Source organism: Stomoxys calcitrans, chromosome 2 (genome assembly GCF_963082655.1).
Source record: "Stomoxys calcitrans chromosome 2, idStoCalc2.1, whole genome shotgun sequence".
Lineage (NCBI taxonomy): Eukaryota > Metazoa > Arthropoda > Insecta > Diptera > Muscidae > Stomoxys > Stomoxys calcitrans.
The window spans coordinates 238,238,690-238,261,926 of NC_081553.1; the positions used below are offsets into that span (position 1 = coordinate 238,238,690).

The window sequence follows — 23,237 nt, forward strand, 5'->3', positions numbered from 1 at the left end:
ACAAAATACTGAACTCATTCACTATTACGAATGTGGTCTTCAGATATGCCAACCAACATCTATACCGAGTATGGTCTAAAGAGAAACTATCTTGGATTTCTATCGATACCAAAACTTCTACCATAAAATTTGGCAAACGCAATACATGTTATGCGTTCGACAAAGTAGGGTATGTAAAAGTTTGCCTCCGAATTTAAGGCATATTTTAATAAAAAAATTAAGGCATATTCTAATAAAAAATGTAATGCATATTCTAATAAAAAATCATGCACCAGTCGTTATTATTGTGTGGGTTCTTGTGAACGAGCCTTGTTAATATTGTGGTAACCGATCTTTTCAACATCATCACTACAAAATGTGTATGTATACCAATCTTAAGTTTGAATGACTTTTAAAACATTGTAAGTGCATTATTAGTGCAGTGCAATATGGTAAAGCGTTTGTTAGTACTAGGATGGATGGAAACAATCAGGTCCGTTTCGCCTATGTGCACACAATGTTTTATGAGTTATATAGACTTTAGGTTGGTATACACCAGAGATCCGGAGCGTGTACCTAAATTGACTGTTTTTCACAGCTTAATTTTGCTGCTATTATAGCAGTAGTTCTGATATTATAGCAGTAGTTCTGCTATTACAGCAATAGTTCTGCTATTACAGCAATAGTTCTGCTATTACAGCAGTAGTTGTGGCTGAGTGTATTCATATCGTAAAATATTTGCCCTTACGATTGCAACATCATGTATAATTCAACTCCTATTATATATATTCTTGATCGCCATCTATATCGGACTATATCTTTATAAAACCCCTATAAGCAATGATCTCCCGAATTGACTTCTTCAGCCTCTAGAGGGTGCGATTCTCATCTGATTTGATTAAAATTTTTTCGACTCTATTTTTGTTATGACATCCAATATTCTTGTTAAATATAGTCCCAATCGGCCTATTAACCGATCTACCGATTGCAGTTCTTGAGCCTCTTGAGGGCGCAATTCTCATCCAATTTGGCTGAGAATTTGCATAATTTCTCCTACGATCTTCAACATTTTTCCAAAGTATGGTCAGAACCAGTCTTTAACCTGATAAACTCACATATAATCCGACCTCCCGATTTTATTTCCAAAGCCCCTAAAGGACGGAATTTTAATTCGATTTGGCTGAAATTGCATCAAATCATGCATCATGATTTCTCCTATAACACCCAACATACATACCAAGTATAATCTGAATCCGTCTCTGACTTGATATTGCTCCCATATAAAAACGGATCATCAGGTTTCACTTCTTAAGCAATTCCAACCAAATTAAAAAAAAATCAACTAAGTTTGTTAGTTTCTCCCTATAAAGAGAAACAAAGAACTTGGCAAATGTGATGAAGATTCAGCCGACCCAACCGCCGTTTTTACTTGTTTTGACTTTTTTAACAAGTAGAAACGTATTAATTTCGGACGTGCCGAACTTTGAATGGCACAATCGTGGATAAATTTTATTATCCTATTTTATTTTAACTCCACTTTATCTAAATATGGACCGATTTGGACAATGTTCGGTTTAGATGCCAAGAGACTTTATACATATCCCAGTTTGAAATTTGAGCGAAATTGGGTTTTAATTGCGCCTGTTATGAGCTAAAGGCCCTAAATTAGTAGACCGGTCCAGATGGCAGCTACCATGTTCGGTTTGTCGGAAGGCTTTGTACAACTCACTGTTTCCAAGTTCAAAGAAATCGGATAATAAATGCGCCTGCTATGGCTATAAGACCAAATATCGAGACCATATTTGACGTGGATGTCAAAGATCTCTCGGTCCCAAGATTCAGTCAAATTTGCGATTGTTTACGATTGTGCTTTTTATGACCTAAAGACCCTAAATCGACAGTTCGACCTATATGGCAACTATGTAAAAATACCAATCTGTGCCAAATTGCAGGTCAAAGTCAAAGTTTTTGAACGCTGCAGCATGACTACAATAGATGCTTTATAATTTTACGACCAAGATCAAGAATATTTGAACTTTGAAAGTTCGGAAATTGATATTTCAATGTGTTTCAAACGGAATGTCTAAATTAATATATGTACCACCTAACCTATGATGTTGGGTATAAAGATGTGAATTTAAAAAAAATGATTTTGTCAAAGCGGATTTTGAGATTGGAAACCGCTCCGCTCCGGGTTAAAAAAATTTCACTCCCGCTCCGGCGAAAATAACTCTGCTCCGTTCCGCTCAACTCCGAATCCCTGGTATAAACACACACATATTGTTGGGATTATATTCGTAAAGGTCGATACATAAAATTGGCCAAATCATCCCACCACTTTGTCAATATTTTCGAGAAGGCCTGTTTATGATATTGGAGTTTGCAACGTTTTTTTTTCTTCCAGCGTATATATATGCAAAATCTTGTTGTACAATTTTAATAACATTCTAAATTATTTTTTTTCAAGATACTAGTAACATCGTTCTTCTTATATTTGTTTTTGATTTAGCGTAATTTGTCATTGAAAACTACTTTAATGTTAATGGTAGTTTCCGTGTCCATTTCCCGATCTTACTTCAACCCTCCGCACCAAAAATAAACGTGGCGAAAAAATGCAAGGTTCAATTTTGTACCCTTTTTTCGTACCTAAAAATTAATATTTCATTTGTGCAGAAATGTAAACCTTTGCGTTCGCCTAATACAAGTCGAACGGCATGAAGTACCTCTTAATTCACACTTCGTTTTTCCAAAACTCTACTAATTTCACACATTCACACTAGTAGTAACTTCCACGATTCTAGCTGCAACCGTTTGATCTGGACGATCGAAATTGAACGTTTTATTTTGATTTCAAATCCAAGAGGGTTTCTTTGGCATAACTTTCTGGAAATTACCATTTTGGTAATCATTTGGTAGAGAAAAGAATTACCCGTTCTAATCCTTAAACTTATCCCAAACAAATAAGCTTAGTTATAATACTTTGGGCCACAGTGGTGGTATATTGCGTCCTATCCCATTTTACATTGTTGGGTTTGCTTATTTAGTTGAGTTAAATTATTTCTTGTTTCGCGAATCCAATTGTCATGTGGCAGAGTCCTGCCTTTTAGTTGGTAATTAATGATTTGCCACTTTGAGAGGAGAGATTATTTTCACATTGCTTTTTTGGGTGAGGTAAATCTTTGGTTTGGATGATTCTATCCATAATGGGCCTAAGCACTCACACACACGCACTTCAAAGCTCGATTATAACAGCAAAAAGAGACCAATCAGAAAAACATTAACAGAGTTAATTTACTCAAATGACACAACAGTATTTCGAGACGATTACAATCGAAGATATGCCAGAGAATACACACACACACACATTCATTTATGTATGTATGTATGCCATAGTACGTGCAAAGGAAAAAAAAATAATCGTAAATCCTGCGGATGAACAAAAAGCAGGTTTATTCCAACACAGTCCCTTCGCAGCACACATTCCACGGATTCGACGATACAAACTCGCCCACAAATACGTAATACAAACGAATCGACATTTTTAGGATTTAAAATGGACAAACGATTTGTACCCTCGAAAAGAAACTAAATATCATCCATCGACAATTTAACGTAACAATTGTGTTATTCCTACTTTTTGATACTTTCACATGTACGCGCACACAGCAAAACAGCAACACAACTATTTACTCAATTGGTGGTACATTATTGGTAATTGACATTGGCATTGGAGAATTTATTTGAGTTTTCTCTCTAATGAATGGTTGAAGAAATCCAATTTCAACAACAATAGCAGAAACGATTTGAGATTGATGGGATCATTGAACTCACGTAAGCTCGACAGAAAATATATAGGATATCATGTTAAAGCGTGCTAAGTCTAGCCGGCCGAATTTTATGCATCGCGTGTGACAAGTTCCTTGAACGATATCAAGATATGGTCCGGTTTAAACCACAATTAAATTATATATTGGAGACCTGCGCAAAATGTCAGCCAATTCGAATATGAATTCCGCCCTTTGGGGACCCAAGAATTAAAATAGAGAGATCGATTTATATGGGAACTGTATCGGGCTCTAGACCGATTCAGACCATAATAAACACGTTTGTTGATGGTCATGAGAGAATACGTCGTACAAAATTTCAGGCAAATCGGATAATAATTGCGACCTCTACAGGCTCACTAAGTCAAGATCCCAGATAGGTTTATATGATAGCTATATCAGGTTATGAACCGATTTGAACCTTACTTGACACAGTAGTTGAATGTAAGAATAAAATACGTCATGAAAAATTTCAGCCAAATCGGATAGGAATTGTGCCCTCTAGAAGCTCAAGAAGTCAAGTCCCCATATCTGTTTATATGACAGCTATATCAGGTTATGAACCGATTTCAACCATACTTGGCACAGTTGTTAAGTATCATAACAAAATACTACGTGCCAAAATTCATTCAAATCGGATTAGAATTGTGTCCTCTCGAGGGCCAAGAAGTCAAGACGGTTTATATGACAGCTATATCAGGTTATGGACCGATTTCAACCATACTTGGCACAGTTGTTAAGTATCATAACAAAACACGTCGTGCAAAATTTCATCCCAATCGGATAAGAATTGCGCACTCTAGAGGCTCAAGAAGTCAAGACCCAAGATCGGTTTATATGGCAGCTATATCAAAACATGGACCGATATGGCCCATGTACAATACCAACCAACCTACACTAATAAGAAGTATTTATGCAAAATTTCAAGCGGCTAGCTTTACTCCTTCGGAAGTTAGCATGCTTTCGACAGACAGACGGACGGACATGGCTAGATCGACATAATATGTCACGACGATCAAGAATATATATACTTTATGGGGCCTCAGACGAATATTTCGAGTAGTTACAAACAGAATGACGAAATTACTATACCCCCCATCCTATGGTGGAGGGTATAAAAAAAACTCCAACGACACGCCCGGATATATGCGATAATATATATACCTTACCAGGATATAACATATTTAGAGCCGATAGGCAAAGTCATGGTGGCGGTGTTGCTATATTTTTGAAATCTGGACTACATGCGACTGTTAAATGTATGTCATCACAAGGTGACAGCATTGAATTCCTATTTCTAGAAATAAACTGTAATTCAAATGAGAAGATGCTGATTGGCTGTGTTTACAGGCCCCACAACAATATACCATATGACATGCTCCTATCTTGTATCGAAACAATCTCGTTTTCTTACAACAATATAGCTATAGCTGGTGACTTTAATAGCAATATATTGTCTGAATCTCATTTTTCCAGTTCGATGGAGCTGTTGGGCTTAGTACCAACTAACACTTCTGTGCCCACCCATTTTACGAGTCATTCATCCAGCCTTCTGGATATATTTTTTGTTAACAATGTTGCAAATGTTTTGTTTTATGACCAACTTGCTGCACCTGGTTTTTCTAAACATGACCTACTGTTTCTAACATATAACTACGTCATGACCTATCAAGACAACAGAATTACCTACCGCGATTTTAAGAAAATAAACTACAATTTACTGAATCACCTTACTGATGAAGTACCGTGGGACTCAATTTATCATTTTGACTCTGTGGATGAACAAATATCATTTGTTCAAAATCATATCTGTTCAATATACAATCGATGTGTTCCAGAGAAAACAATAACAATTAAATATTCACAACCACCTTGGTTTAACCAGCGAATAAAAACTTTGATTGATGAAAGAAACTTTTCATATAGACGTTGGAAACGTTTTAGAACCTCACAACTACATGAACATTTTAAAAATGCTAGAAGAGCTGTTGGAAAGTGTATAACTGAGGCAAAGACATTGTATTTTCATAATAAATTTCAGAATGCTGTTAATAGTCGCTCTAAATGGAATGAGATACGAAAAATTGGCGTTGGAGAAAAACGCAATACTCAGCTGGAACCCAACATGAACATAAATGAACTAAATGAGAATTTTGTTTCAATAAACACTGTCTATCCTACTGAAAATATATATGAAAATATGTGCATGGTAGCTGTTGAAAATCCTTTTTCCTTTCGCTGTGTAAATGAAACTGAGGTTCTACACAGCATTCTGTCCATTAAATCTAATGCGATCGGAACTGATGAAATAAATCCACGATTTATTAAAATAATTGTGCCAAAGATTCTGCCATATTTAACATATATATTTAACACTGTTCTAACTAAATCCACTTTTCCGCTTGAATGGAAACATGCAAAAATTGTACCTATTCGCAAATCAAAAAATGAGTACCGTCCCATCGCCATTTTACCATACCTGTCTAAAGCACTGGAACGCATAATGGCTAACCAAATTGAGCATTTTCTGAAATCTGAAAATTTGTTATCTAACTGGCAATCTGGATTTAGAAAGAAAAGAAGTTGTACCACTGTTCTGATTGATGTAATTGAAAACCTTCGTCAAAGTATGGATAACGGAATGATATCCTTTCTCCTTCTTTTGGATCACAGTAAGGCCTTTGACACTGTAAACCATAATATTCTTGTCCTAAAACTTATGAAATTATTTAATTTCTCCGAGACGTCTTGCAAGCTGATATCATCATATTTGACGCAAAGATCGCAGTCTGTTTTTTATAACAATAGTTGGTCTAACTCTCTGAATGTACTTAAAGGAGTACCTCAAGGTTCTATCCTAGGCCCTCTTTTATTTTCCGTGTATATAAATGATCTGCCTGATGTGCCTGCAACATCTAAAATCCAAATGTATGCTGACGATGTCCAACTTTACACATACTGCAAACTGAAAGATATCCAAACCTGTGTGTCTAACATAAATATTGATTTAGACTTAATACATTGTTGGGCTGTTAATAATGCATTATGTTTAAATCCATCCAAAACCAAACTGATTCTGATAAGTAAAAGAAATGTGACAATAACTGATGATCTCGTTGTGAAAATTGGTAACTCTGTAGTGAATCTTGTACAAGTAGCCACAAATTTAGGATTGACTTTTAATTCAACCCTAACGTGGACAAATCACATTAATGCAACAGTTGGCAAAGTACGTGGGATGCTGCGAAATTTATGGACTGTTCGCTTGTCAACTCCTTTTCACATCCGAATGTTACTTGCAAAAAGTTATTTAATTCCCACACTGTTATATGGATGCGAGATATTTGCGAATTGTGATGCAGACACCAGTAGAAAGCTTAATGTTGCTTACAATGATATTGCAAGATATGTGTTTAACAAAAGTCGACAAGCTCGTATATCACAATTTACATACCAAATATTTAACTTAACTTTTTCAAACTTACTGAATGTCAGATGTCTACTTCTTCTGCACAAGGTAATCTACACAAAAGAACCTGAATACCTACACAAACATCTGAAATTCGCCAGATCCAACCGTGGCCTAAAACTCATTCAACCACGATTTGCCACACAAACCTCTGAACGACAGTACATTGTACATAGTACGCGTCTCTGGAACAACCTACCTCCCAACATACAGAGCATAAGCAATGCAACTTCATTCAAAAATGAGCTATTTAAATTTTTTAAATGAACTACGAATTATTTTTCTTTAAATGTCCTTAATATTTACTACTATAATTTAAAATGTTAAGATTAGTTAATATCCTTTTAAAAAGAATAATCATTATTTTATATACTCTATTGCGAATCAGCACATTAACATATAAGATATAATCTTGTTGTGCTGGTGTTACACTCAATAAACAAACAAACAAACAAAACGTCCAGAAATCGTTCAGAACTGTCAAAAATCCCTCAGAAAACCAAGCAGAATTCGGAAAGATTTCGGTAATATCTTGTCGAAAAAGTTCAGAATTTGTACAGAAATGTCTGACATATAAAATTTGTTTCACTGGGTTTCGAATTAACACAATGGATTGCTCAAAAGAAAATTCTTAGTATTTTTACTACCAATTCGTTCATTATTTGTGTTAACTGAAAAAGTCGGTATTTTCTCATATTTTTTTCGAATAGTAGGGAGTCGGGATAGCCTAAGAAAGTGGGGAGACCACTTTCTTAGACTATTCCGACCAATACCGACCACCTGTTATGAACTGATTTTGATCATACTTAGCACAGTTGTTGATATTCAAAACTAAACACCTCAACTGAATTGGACAAGAATTGCACCATCAGGAGGCTCAAGAAGTTAAGAATCAAGATCGTTTAGTGGGGCTGCTATATCAAAATCAACACTAATAAGAGCTGGCAAAATATCGATGGCACTATCGGTATTTTATTGCTTGTCTGAATATCGATTGATATTTTTCCTATCGACACTATCGACAAAGTTCAATTTTTACAAAATTGAACGATCCAACACTGAATGTATCGTATAATACACATTGCGCCTATAGAGGGCGCAATTGGGCTAAAATTTTGTACAATTATTTCTTTCATTTTTTCTGACTTTATTAAATTCGGTTATATTCCGTCTGTGCATTGATATCGCTTCTATATGAATCGTCGATCTCTTGATTTTTACTTCTCCTTTTCGTTTGAAATATAGGTGATGGGAAATTAACGATAGTATCGATACTATCGATATTTATTATTAAAAATATAGAAAATATCGAATGTTGCGATTATCGATAGTTTGCCAGCTGTTACACTAACAGGAAGTATCTGGGCAAAATTTCAAACGCCTAATTTTGATCCCTCGAAAGTTACCGTGTTTCCCACAGATTGACAGACAGGCGGGCGGATATGGTTAAATCGACAAAGAATGTCAAGACAATAATGATTATATGTACTTTTTTGGGTCTCAGATCAACATTTCGATGCATTACAAACGAAAGGACGAAATTTGAAGGGTATAAAAATGGAACAAAGGATCCACACAGAGAAATTCTTTGTACAAACACCAAAAATGTTGGCTCCAACCACATAAAATCAGCCGAAACTTTAAAAACTTGTATATTATACATCATATTTTTATACCCTCCACCATAGAATGGGGGGTATACTAATTTCGTCATTCTGTTTGTAACTACTCGAAATATTCGTCTGAGACCCCATAAAGTATATATATTCTTGATCGTCATGCCATTTTACGTCGATCTAGCCGTGTCCGTCCGTCCGTCTGTCTGTCGAAAGCACGCTAACTTCCGAAGGAGTAAAGCTAGCCGCTTGAAATTTTGCATAAATACTTCTTGTTAGTGTAGGTCGGTTGGTATTGTACATGGGCCATATCGGTCCATGTTTTGATATAGCTGCCATATAAACCGATCTTGGGTCTTGACTTCTTGAGCCTCTAGAGTGCGCAATTCTTATCCGATTGGGATGAAATTTTGCACGACGTGTTTTGTTATGATACTTAACAACTGTGCCAAGTATGGTTGAAATCGGTCCATAACCTGATATAGCTGTCATATAAACCGTCTTGACTTCTTGGCCCTCGAGAGGACACAATTCTAATCCGATTTGAATGAATTTTGGCACGTAGTATTTTGTTATGATACTTAACAACTGTGCCAAGTATGGTTCAAATCGGTTCATAACCTGATATAGCTGTCATATAAACAGATATGGGGACTTGACTTCTTGAGCTTCTACAGGGCACAACTCCTATCCGATTTGGCTGGGATCTTGACTTCTTGAGCCTGTAGAGGTCGCAATTATTATCCGATTTGCCTGAAATTTTGTACGACGTATTCTCTCATGACCATCAACAAACGTGTTTATTATGGTCTGAATCGGTCTAGAGCCCGATACAGTTCCCATATAAATCGATCTCTCTATTTTAATTCTTGGGTCCCCAAAGGGCGGAATTCATATTCGAATTGGCTGACATTTTACACAGGTCTTCTATATATAATTTAATTGTGGTTTAAACCGGACCATATCTTGATATCGTTCTAATAGCATAGCAAATCTTTTCTTATATGCCTTTTTGCCTAAGAAGAGATGCCGAGAAAAGAACTCGACACATGCGATCCACGGTGGAGGGTATATAAGATTCGGCCAGGCCGAACTTAGCACGCTTTTACTTGTTTATTTTTAAGGGGGTATAGCGTAATTTTTTTTTTAAATTTTACAATAACGGCAGACAGAATACCTATACTAGGCGACATCAGACAAAAATGGTCAGCGTTGCTGGTGACATTTGTGAGCTATAAAGCCATAAAGATGTGTCGCCCTACGGCACGCCTTTCGAATTTGGCTTTAAGAAGGTCTCTTATATTTGAGTTTAAACTTGAATCGATCAGCCCTCATTGTTAAATGTGTGCCCTCTAATCCTAAGTGTTATTTGAATATATAGAAATTTATTAGACTTTTTAAAGGTTTCCTTCAAAAATTAAAAAAATTGTAGTAGAAATTAAATTTTATTTTGTACTTACTTTTAATTTTAGAGCCACTTGCATCTATTTGCAGAAACCATTTCCTTAGGTGAATGATTTGACCTTAATGTTTAATGATTTTTTTCTGAATTTGAAGTTTAATACATCCTTAGCTGTGCGTCTTGTTTTTAAAGCAAACATCTTTTAGTAAAGTTAAAAATGTGGTTGAATGTTTGAAAACTGACTCGGGGAAAAGGACAACATTGTGTTTAAGTTAAAGATACAAAAATCTTACAATATCGCTCCCACATAAAAAGTCATTCAATGTGAGTTCTGGTACGTAAAGTACACTTATGACGTTGATAAGACTCCATATAAATATATGCTCTGATTTGATATCTTGAATCCCTAGTAAATGATTCGTTCTATCCTGTTCTGATGAACTTTGGTACACTCAAAAAAAGTGAATTAACGAAAAATTAACTAAAAAATATTCCTTTCTCTTTTTCCCGTTTAGATTACTCAAACCATTATTTTAAGTATGTGCAAATGGACTCAAATCTAGTTAAATTTTTCAACAAGTTGGAAAATCTATACTTTAGGGAGGTAAAAGGATATTCAAATCCAGTAAGAATTTGTATACTTTATTGGTTCTTAGACAAATATTTCGATGTGTTACAAACGGAATGACAAAGTTAGTATACCCCATTAGTTAGACCGTGGAGGGTATGCGTTTAAAAAAAATGTTTTTTTTGGGACACTGTAACCCCCACCCTATGGTGGAGGATATAAAAAACTTTTCCATCAACGATTTTGGTCTTTAAATCACAATTTTATAATGGGTGCCGAATTACTTGGATTGAAACAATATCATTTCGAATTAGGCCAACAACAATAAAACTAATGAGGATGGAAATGGAGGGAGGAGGAATGTTATTTTCATAAATAAACACCTTCCCCCTATAAATTAATTTCAATTATTTTATAATAAAACTGTTAATGTCGACGTAACCCTTTTTGTGGTATTTCACTTCCATGTGCCACGTCCTCGGCCAAGTTAATTGATTGTCGTAAAGCCCATTCTACCTTAAGTTATGTATGAAACTCCATACCCTTTCTAATGCACGTTTTACGATCTACGTGCGCAATAGGAAATGTCGAAATTTTAAATTGTTGTTTTCGACATCTCAAGTAAAGGGTGATTTTTTTGAGGTTAGGATTTTCATGCATTAGTATTTGACAGATCACGTGGGATTTCAGACATGGTGTCAAAGAGAAAGATGCTCAGTATGCTTTGACATTTCATCATGAATAGACTTACTAACGAGCAACGCTTGCAAATCATTGAATTTTATTACCAAAATCAGTGTTCGGTTCGAAATGTGTTCATTCACCGTAACGTTGCGTCCAACAGCATCTTTGAAAAAATACGGTCCAATGATTCCACCAGCGTACAAACCACACCAAACAGTGCATTTTTCGGGATGCATGGGCAGTTCTTGAACGGCTTCTGGTTGCTCTTCACTCCAAATGCGGCAATTTTGCTTATTTACGTAGCCATTCAACCAGAAATGAGCCTCATCGCTGAACGGTGAATGAACACATTTCGAACCGAACACTGATTTTGGTAATAAAATTCAATGATTTGCAAGCGTTGCTCGTTAGTAAGTCTATTCATGATGAAATGTCAAAGCATACTGAGCATCTTTCTCTTTGACACCATGTCTGAAATCCCACGTGATCTGTCAAATACTAATGCATGAAAATCCTAACCTCAAAAAAATCACCCTTTATTAGAACATTCTGGAAATATTTTCTCTAATGATGATTTCGATTGTGCAAAAAAGTGTGACATTTTGCACTAAAATCGAAATTTCGTGTTCGTTTGTCCAAAAAAATTTAACCCCACTATCGGGTGTAGTGTTCGTTTGTAATGTTGTTACCTATAGAGAGTGGAAAAATTTTGAATTTCGTACACCGTGCCAAGTCTACGGTGGAAAATGTTGCTCTTTTAATAAGCGGCTCTCATTCAAGCAAATTTTGTTTGAACAGTAGAAGACAAAATTTGTTGGATGTTTGGAAAAATCCAAATGAAATTAACTCTTACCGGCGTCTCCATTTGCAGTCCATAGTCTGTAAGGAAACGATCGAAAAACTTTTCTTTTGAATATTAACTATTGTCGGCTATCCATTAGATAATAAGAAAATGTTAGTTTTGAATTTTGCTTTCACCCTATTACACATTTTAATGATTAAATGAAGAATTTCAGTTAGTTGAAGAAGTAGATTCCATCTTGCGTTGACCGCTCTTGGCAAGTGACGAATGTTACAAGTCATCAAATATAAAAGCAAAAACATCCTTAATTCGGATGGCACGTAGCAAGGGTTAGGATGCTACCAAATATACAATTAGGCCCATGAAATCGCCAAATCTCCCTCAATCTCTATCGTTAAATAAAACAATGCAAAGATGACGAGAGCATTAACAAGAAGCAACGCTCAAATGAATTATGGAGATACAGTAGGCACCTAGTAACGAAGAAACGACAACTTAGATAAAACATATAAAAACTGAGTTAAACCAAGCCCAACCGTATAAACACCAATTTGGCGTCGATATTTTTAGCTACATCGGTTACGCCAGTAAGAACTATATGCAACAAAACTTTATTCGGATAAGTTTGTTTCCTTAGAGACAATATCCTCATTTTGATAGACAACCGGATGAAAATTGGCCAATTTATTACCTCAAGTCTTTAAGTCTGGACATCGGTCTATATAGCGGCTATATATAACTAAAATCCGATTTTATGAGATCAGAAGATCCGGTTTATATAAAGAATACAAAGAATACGAAATCATCAAAAATTGTTTGGAAAAAGTTTTAAACCCAAGATATCTGCAAAATTATATGTACCCAGCATTTGGGTATAAATGGGTAAATACCCGGATATTTACCCAATTTAACCAATTTACCGGGTAAATACCTTTTGGTTATTTACCCATCTCCAAAAATTGTCTATGTGAGTCTGTAAAGGACTGCCACTCTTGCCTAACCCAACCTACGTATAAATCTGGACCGATTTTGATGAAATTTTGCACACATACTGGGACGTCAAATGAAACACCTCATGCTAAATTTTGTAAAGATTGGACCAAAATTGTGCCTTCTACAGCCACAGCAATAGGCCATATCGGATGAAAGATATATATGGGAGCTATATCTAAATCTGACGCGATTTTGATGAAAGTTTTCACAAGTATCATTAAAGATCGGACATATATGGGAGCTATATCCAAATCTGAACCGATTTTAATGAAAATTGTGGCTTCTACAGCTTTAAAAGGACATATCGGATGAAATATATATATGGGATATATATATATCAATAGCGTTCGTCCTTGGACCAAAAAAAATGACTTGTGCAAAATTTTATGACAGTCGGACAACAAATGCGACCTGTACCTTGATTACTAGAATACATTGGCAGACAGACAGACGGACATAACTAAATCGATTCAGAAAGTGATTCTTAGCCGATCGGTGGATCGAGCTCTTTTCCTTCTTAACGTTGCAAACAAATGCACATAGTTATAATACCCTGTACCACAGTGGTGGTGGTACAGGGTATTTAGATATTTCTTAGCTCCTAGAAATAGCTATTTCTATCCGGCGTTTTGCTTTGGCCTAGGAGGCTCGAAATATATATGTTGCCAAAGTTGAGCGCTTTCGGTCTGCTAAGCATTAAAGTTCACATAACTTCCGATAACTTGTTATTTTTTCCAATTAACTTTTTATTTCCTTTATAGTACTGTCGAATAAACCTACTTTAAAGCTGCGTTTTGGTAATACAGGCGCTAATTTAGGCCCGGGATGACAAAAAAGTTTGGCAAATTGTTAAATTGGCAAAGAAGTTAAAAATTTACTTGTTGTAGGCAAAAAGGTAAAATATTTTACTCAATACAGTCAAATAAAAAACACAAAAAAATAGCATAAACGGTTTTTCAAATCAAGTTGATTTGGACTGCATTTCTTTAAACAATTTTTTTTAGAAAAGGTAAAAAAATTAAATTTTGAACAAAACTTTGATCTAAAACCGCACTTATTGTTAAATGTAGAAGGCTTATCTCCATGAAAGTTTTATTTTTTAACATAGAAACCATCAAATGTAACATAACGCTTAAACGGTTTTAAGAATTATCACTCCCAAGAGTTTTCAGAAAATATTTGTTTGAATTTTCGTGGTATATGAAATTGCTGAATTTCTGCAGTCAATTTTCCCCTAAAGCATGACCTATTATGACGGGAACATTTTTATTTATCTAGTTTCATGCCGTGGATTGGCATCCAAACTGCATTGGGATACCTCTTACCTAACTCAAACTGAAATTTTTCTAAGACAGCTCTATTTTTGGGTATTTTTCTATTCACTCGGCGAAAAGAATTAAAAAACGCAGGGAATATTTCTCTCTTACCTATAAGTGCAGTCTGATTCAAGTTTGTAGTTCATTGAGATGGGATATCCTTGTCACAGCCGAATATTAATTCGGATTTTGCATCAGATAGGTCTTCAACTAGGAATAATATATCTCTTGGCACTTCCAAACATGGTCCCCATAGATCCACATTTCGACCACAGTACTAATATTAAAGAAATACTTTAGAACTCAATTAGAGAGTTCAAAATCTTTTGAGTCTTCAATATATAAATACATACATATATAATGAAAAATGGTTTTTCTCGAAAAAGTGCCAAATGACTCGCGGGGGTACCATGGTACTGTTGATATTTAAAAAGTATCAAACAAAGTATCAAAATATTCGCTATCTGCAGCCAACACCATTACGAACGAAAACTACACCCTGTGGTGGGTTTACATGTTTTGAACAAACGAACACAAAATTTCGATTTCATAGTGCCATATCGAAAAAAAAATGCTACAATTTCTTGGATAATCGAAATAACCATTAATTTGAGTCCCATATTGTTCCGATAGGGCTTCTTGTTCGTAAAAGGGGTTTTGTGGCGGCCCCATATATTTGTTCCCAAATTCGAATATCAAATTCGTATTTCACTCCCAAATTAATTTTATTCAAGTTCTACTTTGTCCCGGTCGTTCCGCATGAGAGTTTTGGGGATATGTGAAGGATCTCAGACACTTGTTATCTAATATTCGTACTCTACTTTCAAAGACATTTTATTTAAGTCCCATATTGTCCATATTGTTGACCTTCATTTCAGACACTTGGTGTCTAAATTAATATCAGGTTCGTATTCCACTGCCAATGACATTTCATATGAATCCCATATTGTCTGGATCGGCCCAAATGTTCTTTTAAGAGTTATTTAGCGGCTCACAAGCTTACCTCCGAATTTGGAATCCAAATATTTAGTATACACTTTAATAACTTCCAATTGAGTTCAATATGACCCCAATTATTTTCTTTTGACAGGCTTTAAGGAGAGGGAAGATTTTTGAGCAGTGATGGTCCCCTATGTTTTGGTCCAAATTTTGTATTAAAATTTTATAATTAAATCAGATTCGTAATCTTGTATCAAAGAATTTTCATTCCATTTTGTTTTTTTGGATTCATACGGTATTCGTCGTTTACTCTCAAGCCCTTTTGTTTGGAATTCATTTAATATCATTCGATATAGATACAGACATACCCGTTTTTGTAGTGAAACGCCGCGGCGCGCCGTCAGACACTTCAGGTAAAATTTTTTGTACCAGATTTGTATTGTACTTCCCCAATTGCTCCAATCCTTAAGCATGTCTTGGTTTGGGGTTGTTGGTGGATGGTGCGGCAAAAGGGGTGTTTTTAATTTATTGAAATCTTAAATTTGTTCACTCAACCTCAATCCTTCGTACCAAGAGTTTCCTTTATGCAATATTTTAAGTTTGTAGGTTCAACCATTTTTTTTTTTGTATGGTTCCATTCAAAAGTTGAACACTTTTATTTTAATATCCGCAAATAGTGTTTGCTGATATCAGCAGAATAATTTCTCTGGGTGTAGTTTCACGTGAGTTTTCTTCTGTACTCAGCGCCGTTTTTCACTTCAATATAATTTCCATACAGATAATAAATTATTAACGTAAGATATTATTTATAAATATCAAGTTTACGTTCTACAATGATACAAAAAAAAAGTGTTTCTATGACAAAATAATTTAAGGAATAACACCTTGATGGAAAAGTTTTTTATAAGCCCAGCCCATATTTAAACGGTAAAATTTTGGTCTATATTTTTTCTGCGTGCTTGAATATGTTTTTGAGATCATATATCAGTATGATCTCATAGACTCATCCACATGAAAAATTATCCACGTCAATACATGCTTGTAAGGACTCACTCTTTATACCAGAATTATTTACCCCATCTGTTATGAAGACAAAGTGTTTTGGTTGTGGCATAATTAAATCGCAGTGTGTATGACTCAGCCTCTTAGGCACTTCAACAACCGCAATGCATCGACCCAAATACCAGAGCTAGCCAGGGATGGATATGATGTCTTGTCAAGCCTTAGTAAAGTTCCTTTTAGCACACCCAAGGCATCTGCATCTGCTATTCCAAACCATTTTCTTCCACCAAATATCGTTGGCAAATAGGACCTCTCTTGCGATGAGATTTCTTACCATGCTAAAATTGGGCACTCCAGCTCCGCCTCTGCCTGTATTTTAGTGCTGCATGCATAACTACACCTGCAATATTCTTCATAAACCAAAAATCCTTTGTGGTTTTAAATGTGCCATAGTAAAATGTTTTCAAATTTTCAGCTTTTCCTTGGTTTGCGAAAACCAAAGAAAAACTTTTCTCTTTTCAATTTGTTGCTGGGATATATGAAGGTTGGTAGATACAAATGTGGGTAACTCCAATATGCGAACTATAAAGTCTATACCACTTCTTTTAGTTTGGGCACAATGTTTGCCTTAACGTACAATACAACACAATTCAAATGAACAGAAGGGGGGCAGGTTCGAATTGGCCAATAGTGCCAAAATTGTGCACAACTCTTTTCTCGATGCCTAGCACATTATCTAAGAAGTTTGGTCAAAATCAGTTCAGATTTAGCTCCCATATATATGTTCGTCAGGTTTTAGCTTATTTCAATAATGTTGTCGTTTGTCCAACGTATTTATTACAGTTTGAACATATTTGATCGAAATTTGATACGGATTATTTAATAACCCATCTGCAAAACATTCGCCAAAACCCTTAAAAATAGGTTCAGAATTAGATATAGCTCCCACTTCGCACTGCACTGCCCGACTTTCGCCTTTCCTTACAGATTTTTTTGTTTTTAGCCAACACGCATGGGTTGTCCCCTATAGATGCAGTGCATTACGTTGGCAGGAGGAAAGTTATGAATCGGAGGGGAATTAATGATATTTGCTTGCGTTTGCCGGAAGTCGATTCCACATACGAGTTTAGTGCATGGTCCGGTCAGATGGCCAATCAATTACAAAAGGGTATGAGTTCCTGGAAAGTCTTGTTTTTCTGGCGAGCACCCTTGCATTAGGAATGAGAAGAAGGATATCGGTGGAACACACAAACACCATGGAAGGATCTGTAGAACAACGTCACGCAGCCCACAATCCGACGATGCCCAACGGAAACAATAGAGTTAGATACACTACTGTCGCCAACTAACGCCATCGCTCTCCTTAAACTTGAATCGGAGAGCACTCGCTTATATTGCTAGTAGTTTGCCCCAGCTCCTTAAGGGAATGTTCATGAACAAATTTGCATTTTTGACGATTGACTTGTAACATGGGGCATTGGTGTCATTCTGCTCAATTGTAGGCAAACGCAGCATCCATTTTTAAGATAGCTTTATCATAGTCAAATGCTCGCGCATTATAAAACTTATACCTTCATTTGATATCTTTAGAGTGTTAGCTTACTCCTTCAACTTCACTTTTACGTTTTGCGAAACGATTTTAAGCACTTTTTTATGCTTTCCGGTGTGACCACATTTTTGGACAAACAGAGCGTGGTGTACAGTCTGTGTTCGTGCGGTTTTAAGTTCGTCCACAAGTGAACTTTTCCACAAAACGTTGTTTCACTTATATTTGAAATTCAGTATAGTCAACTTCCATATCTGGATTTTATCTCAAGAAAGTGCTGTTACAAACAAAAGGCATATTAGCCCTATCATTTGTTTAACCAGCAGCATTTATGTTGGAAAATTAAGTGGTTTGCAGAGCTAAATTAATAAGAAAAATAAAAACTCAAGAGCTTTATTTGCTGACAATTGTTTTCTAGTGAAAAACAGTGAACGAAAATAAGGCATAAACTTATTTTGAAAATGTTTTCACAGATTTTTCTATATGCAGGTTTTCTGCAAAATCTGAACTTCCTACCTTAACGTGTGAAGTAATGAACAGCTAACAAAATTTTACATGTACATATATGTGTACAGGCCACCGTAGCGCAGAGGTTATCATGTCCGCCTATAACGCTGAACGCCTTGGTACGAATCCTGGCGAGGCCATCAGAAAGAAAAATTCGGCAGTGGTTTCCCCTCCTAATGCTGGCAACATGAGGTACTATGCCATGTAAAACTTCTCTCCAAAGATGCCCCTTACCATTGAGCTTAAACTTGAAACGGACATCACTCATTGATATGAGAGAAGTTTGCCCCTGTTCTTTAATGGAATATTCATCGGCAAATTTGCAACTACTTTGTCCAGACCGAAACTGTTTTGAGCAAACGACTCGTTTTTCCTTTGCCTTTTTATGAGGACAAAACGACTCGTTTGCCACAAAACGAGTCGTTCAAAGCGTGTGAGCCCAAATAAATGCCTAATTGTGCTAAATAAACACAGCCCTGAATTTTGTAATTTAATATAAGTTGGAGTGTGAAAAATGACAATTTCCAAAACATCTCAACTAGTGTAAAAGGTTGAAATAAGCAAAACGAGTCAATGTAGACATAGCATTAATTAAATTCACAATTTTATTGTTGAAAGAAGTAATAACAAAGTTTGGATCCTATTTCCAAATATCAAAAACGTATTACTTTTACTTTACTTTAATTGTCTGTTACAGAACAGTGGGTTGTTTTAAGCCACCCAACATCCAATCCAAATATGGTTAAAATCGAACTATATTTAGATATAGCTGCCATATAGACCGATCTGTCTGTTAAGGGTCTAAGACCCATAAAAGCTTTTTGTATTACCCGATTTTCGTTGAGTTGTTTAAAGCCTCCCGACATCCGATCCAAATATGATCTATATCAGTCTATATAGGTATACCTGTCTTATAGACCGATGTTGCAATTCATAGTCTTAATCCCATAAAAAGCAGATTTATTTCTTGACTTCGCTGAAACTGTTTCTTGTATAAGAGTGCTCGGGACCTGAAAAAAATATGATCCAGACCAGCCCCTATTTAGATATAACTATGGGTATGGTAGTGGAGTTATAATTAAATAGAATGATTAATATATCCATGGTGGTTGGTATACAAAGATCGGCACGGCCGAACTTAACATGTTTTTACTAATTAATTTTCATTGATTATTATGAAAACGCGATAACTTAAAGGGCCTTAAACTAGTAAAAAGTTATTGAGTTATTTGGTCTATTTTTGGTTTATAATATTCGAAAGAAATGAAGAGAGTTAAACATACCCTCGGTTTTGCTTTCCACTTAAAATGGGAGCTATGTCTAAATCTGACCCAACTTAAATGGTCTTATATATATATATATATATATATATATATATATATATATATATATATATATATATATATATATATATATATATATATATATATATATATATATATATATATATATATATATATATATATATATATATATATATATATATATATATATGGAGCTAAGTCTACATCTGACCCAACTTCAATGCTCTTATATATATATATATGTATATATATATATATATATATCTTTTATCTATGTTTCGAGTTTAATCAAATTCGGCACAGGAAGGAAGACAGTTAAAATGATGATTTTTGGGGTTTTCAAAAAAAAATCTGTTCAGATTTGGATATATATGTTTTGACATTTTTTTTGCTATAACATCTACAAAGAATAACCGATTCGTATGAAATCAGATGTTGCCGATACCTGGAAAAACATTTACTGTGAGTTTCAAGAAAATCGGTTCAAATTTGCTTATTTTTCCGATATATATAGTTTTTTGGATATTCCTTTAAAGTGAAACAACATTAATATTTAACAATCGATTGGGCCAATATTTACTGAAAACGTTGTCGACGCATATGAGGAAATGTATGGAGAGTTTTACAAAAATCGTTTCAGATATATATAGTTTTAAAGATTTTCTTTGTAAATGCTTTTGTTTCACATTTATCAACCGATTGGACGTAAATATACAACAGATGTTGGTAAATGTGGCAAATATGTTATAAATTTTAAGTAGATCGGATCAGATTTCGATATAATAAATATGCATACCAAACTAGTAAAAATTAAATAACAACTCTATTCCCTTACACAGATCGTTGCACTTTTATGGTTGTCATCAGTATGTAACTTTGTTTCATTGATTTTATACAAATCGGAGATGACATGACCTACATTTTAAAAACCCTAGAATAACAAAGATTTTCGAAAAAATTTCAATCAAAATGTCCAGCATTTTATAGAGTGTTTAAAGATATTGCTGAATATGGATTTACATATATATCAACTAAGATTAAGAAAATACATCTGCAAAAAAAAATTCAGATCACTTATTCAAACTTTAATGATCTTAACATACAAGCAATACAAACAGCATAATTCACAAAATATGAGCCTTTTTTGATATCGGCTTATTTTAAAAAAGCTCCAAATATCCAAATGGGGCAAAAACGGGCAAAATTTATTTTTGAAGATATGTATAGTCGTGGATCCTCTGAACTAGAAACACTAAGATTCGAAGCTTGATGCGTTTGAATAGTCTACTATATCTGCATGTTTTTCTTAAAAAAATATAAAGTCGTCAGAAATTTATTATTTTACCATATGGAAATTTGTAGCAAAATTTGTAAAACTAGTTCAATGCCTAAAACAAATGGGTTTAAAGTTTCAAGTTCATATGACTTATAGTTTTTCCGAAAAAATTCGCACTAAAATTGTACGAAATCATGTTAAATTAAAAAATCAAAAAAAGTGCATGTTCATGAACCTACTACAACCAGGATAGATGGTCTAAGACCATATTTTCCGGAATATGAAACATAATTTTATACCCTTTCGAATGATTTTATTATAGCTTGAAATTTCAAGTTTGAATTAAACGACACTTTTGAGGTCGAATTCCCTATAGAGCGGCGTACCGCAGAGCAGCACCACGTCGATAAGTCAAATTTCGTTGATACCAGTGAATTTTTTTCTAGTGTTCTCACCAGGCGTTCAGCGTTATTTGCGGAAAAACTAATCTCAGCGCCACAGTTGCCACTGTCTACATCAACTGACCTACATCAACATGTAGTATTTGGGAGAAATTTCGAAACTCAAGCATTTTTCGTTTGAAAGTTAGCGTGACTTCGACATATAGTTAGACGGACGGACATAGCTAGACGACTTTAAATGTCACGGCTATCAGCAATGTAGTTAAAGGTTTCACAGACAAAATGACGAAATTAAAGGAATTGGAGGGTATAAAAAATGCACCACTTTTTGATGTATTTGATATGAAAGACGAATCTCTACTAAAAATCGAATCTCGAGTCCGATTTAAAATCGAATTTGTTTCGATCATTTTTGTTGTTCGAACCATGAACCAGCTTAATGTTTGTTTTATTTTTGCTTAATATTAAGAAGCAAGATGTTATACATGTTTAGGAAAATAAAGTAAATCCTTGTGGTTTTCAAAAATAATTCCTAATTCTACCCGATTTTCTTTGCACTTACCAATGCACACAACTTCAAAGTCCGTATAAATTCTATTTCTTAGTATGCAAGTGAATCCTCGTAAATCCTTTCCTCTGAGGCAAGAGCTGCGAATGTCACAACCGATCTATCGAGTTTATTCGTAAATTAATCCGTTTACCCCAGCGCAGACACACGTAGCAATTCACATCAAATATTCATTCAGAAATACAAAATAGTAGAAATTCACTGTCATGTGTGACGATGCGTTTTCTATGCAAAGCGTAGCACGAAAGGTTGCAAAACAAAATTGTAACTATTTAACCAACATTTTAGCAACCGCATCCAGATGGTTGATCCGACATAAACAAGAGTATGCACAGCACCTAACTTCCCGTCTCGCCGTACCGTTCGCCCGGGTTCAACTTTACGAGCTATTTTTTTTTTTGTTTTTTTTTTGTTTTTTTTGATATGGGGGCTTATTGTGTTGAGAATATCTGTCAGTGCGTATTTCAACAAGGGCGCGTGCTTGATTTTTTGAACCGTCTGCTTTCAATGTCAAAGAGGAACTGAATGCTTGGATGAAGTCCGGAAGAAGAATCAGTTCGTTTGTTGGCCCATAAGCACAGCTGGAATTTCCAGTCAAGTTCAGAGGTGATGCATTTGGACAATTGCTCCATGAGAAGGTGGTGGTAAGGATTGGGCGCCAATACGGCTGATAAGAGCTTACAACCACAAACAACCGTGCTCGTCGGTTAACATATGTTTTCTTTGCCCAGTTGCGGGGTTGTTCTCAATGAATTGCCATGGGGTGGCCAGGTTGCATCATCGTACAATACTCAGGCGACGGTCCAACATAGCACACTGTTAATTCACAACTTCATCGTATTTTCATTGAGTCTCAATTCATATGTCTTCGGCGATTATGCGCAGGTCCGTTGCAGAGAGCCAACTCATCTGGAAGGTTTCCAGTACAAACGAACTGTTGCTTTCAGTTGGCCAAAACAAAAATACCACAACAAGGCCTAATGCAAGCACCACTCGCTTCGGTACCGCCAACCTAAGTGCAAGGTGGTCAAAAATATTTAA

General features: G+C 35.3%; 1 protein-coding gene across 2 annotated transcripts in view; it reads right to left on the bottom strand.

The window, feature by feature from the left end:
- The window catches only part of LOC106088029 (uncharacterized), a 121,526-nt gene extending 98,829 nt beyond the window's left edge, over nucleotides 1-22,697 (bottom strand). For both annotated transcript variants that reach the window (XM_013253316.2, XM_059363032.1), the window contains exon 1: nucleotides 22,191-22,697. The gene's annotated coding sequence lies outside the window, so the exon portion shown is untranslated. The remainder of the gene's footprint in view (nucleotides 1-22,190) is intronic.
- Between the last annotated feature and the right edge of the window lie 540 nt (nucleotides 22,698-23,237).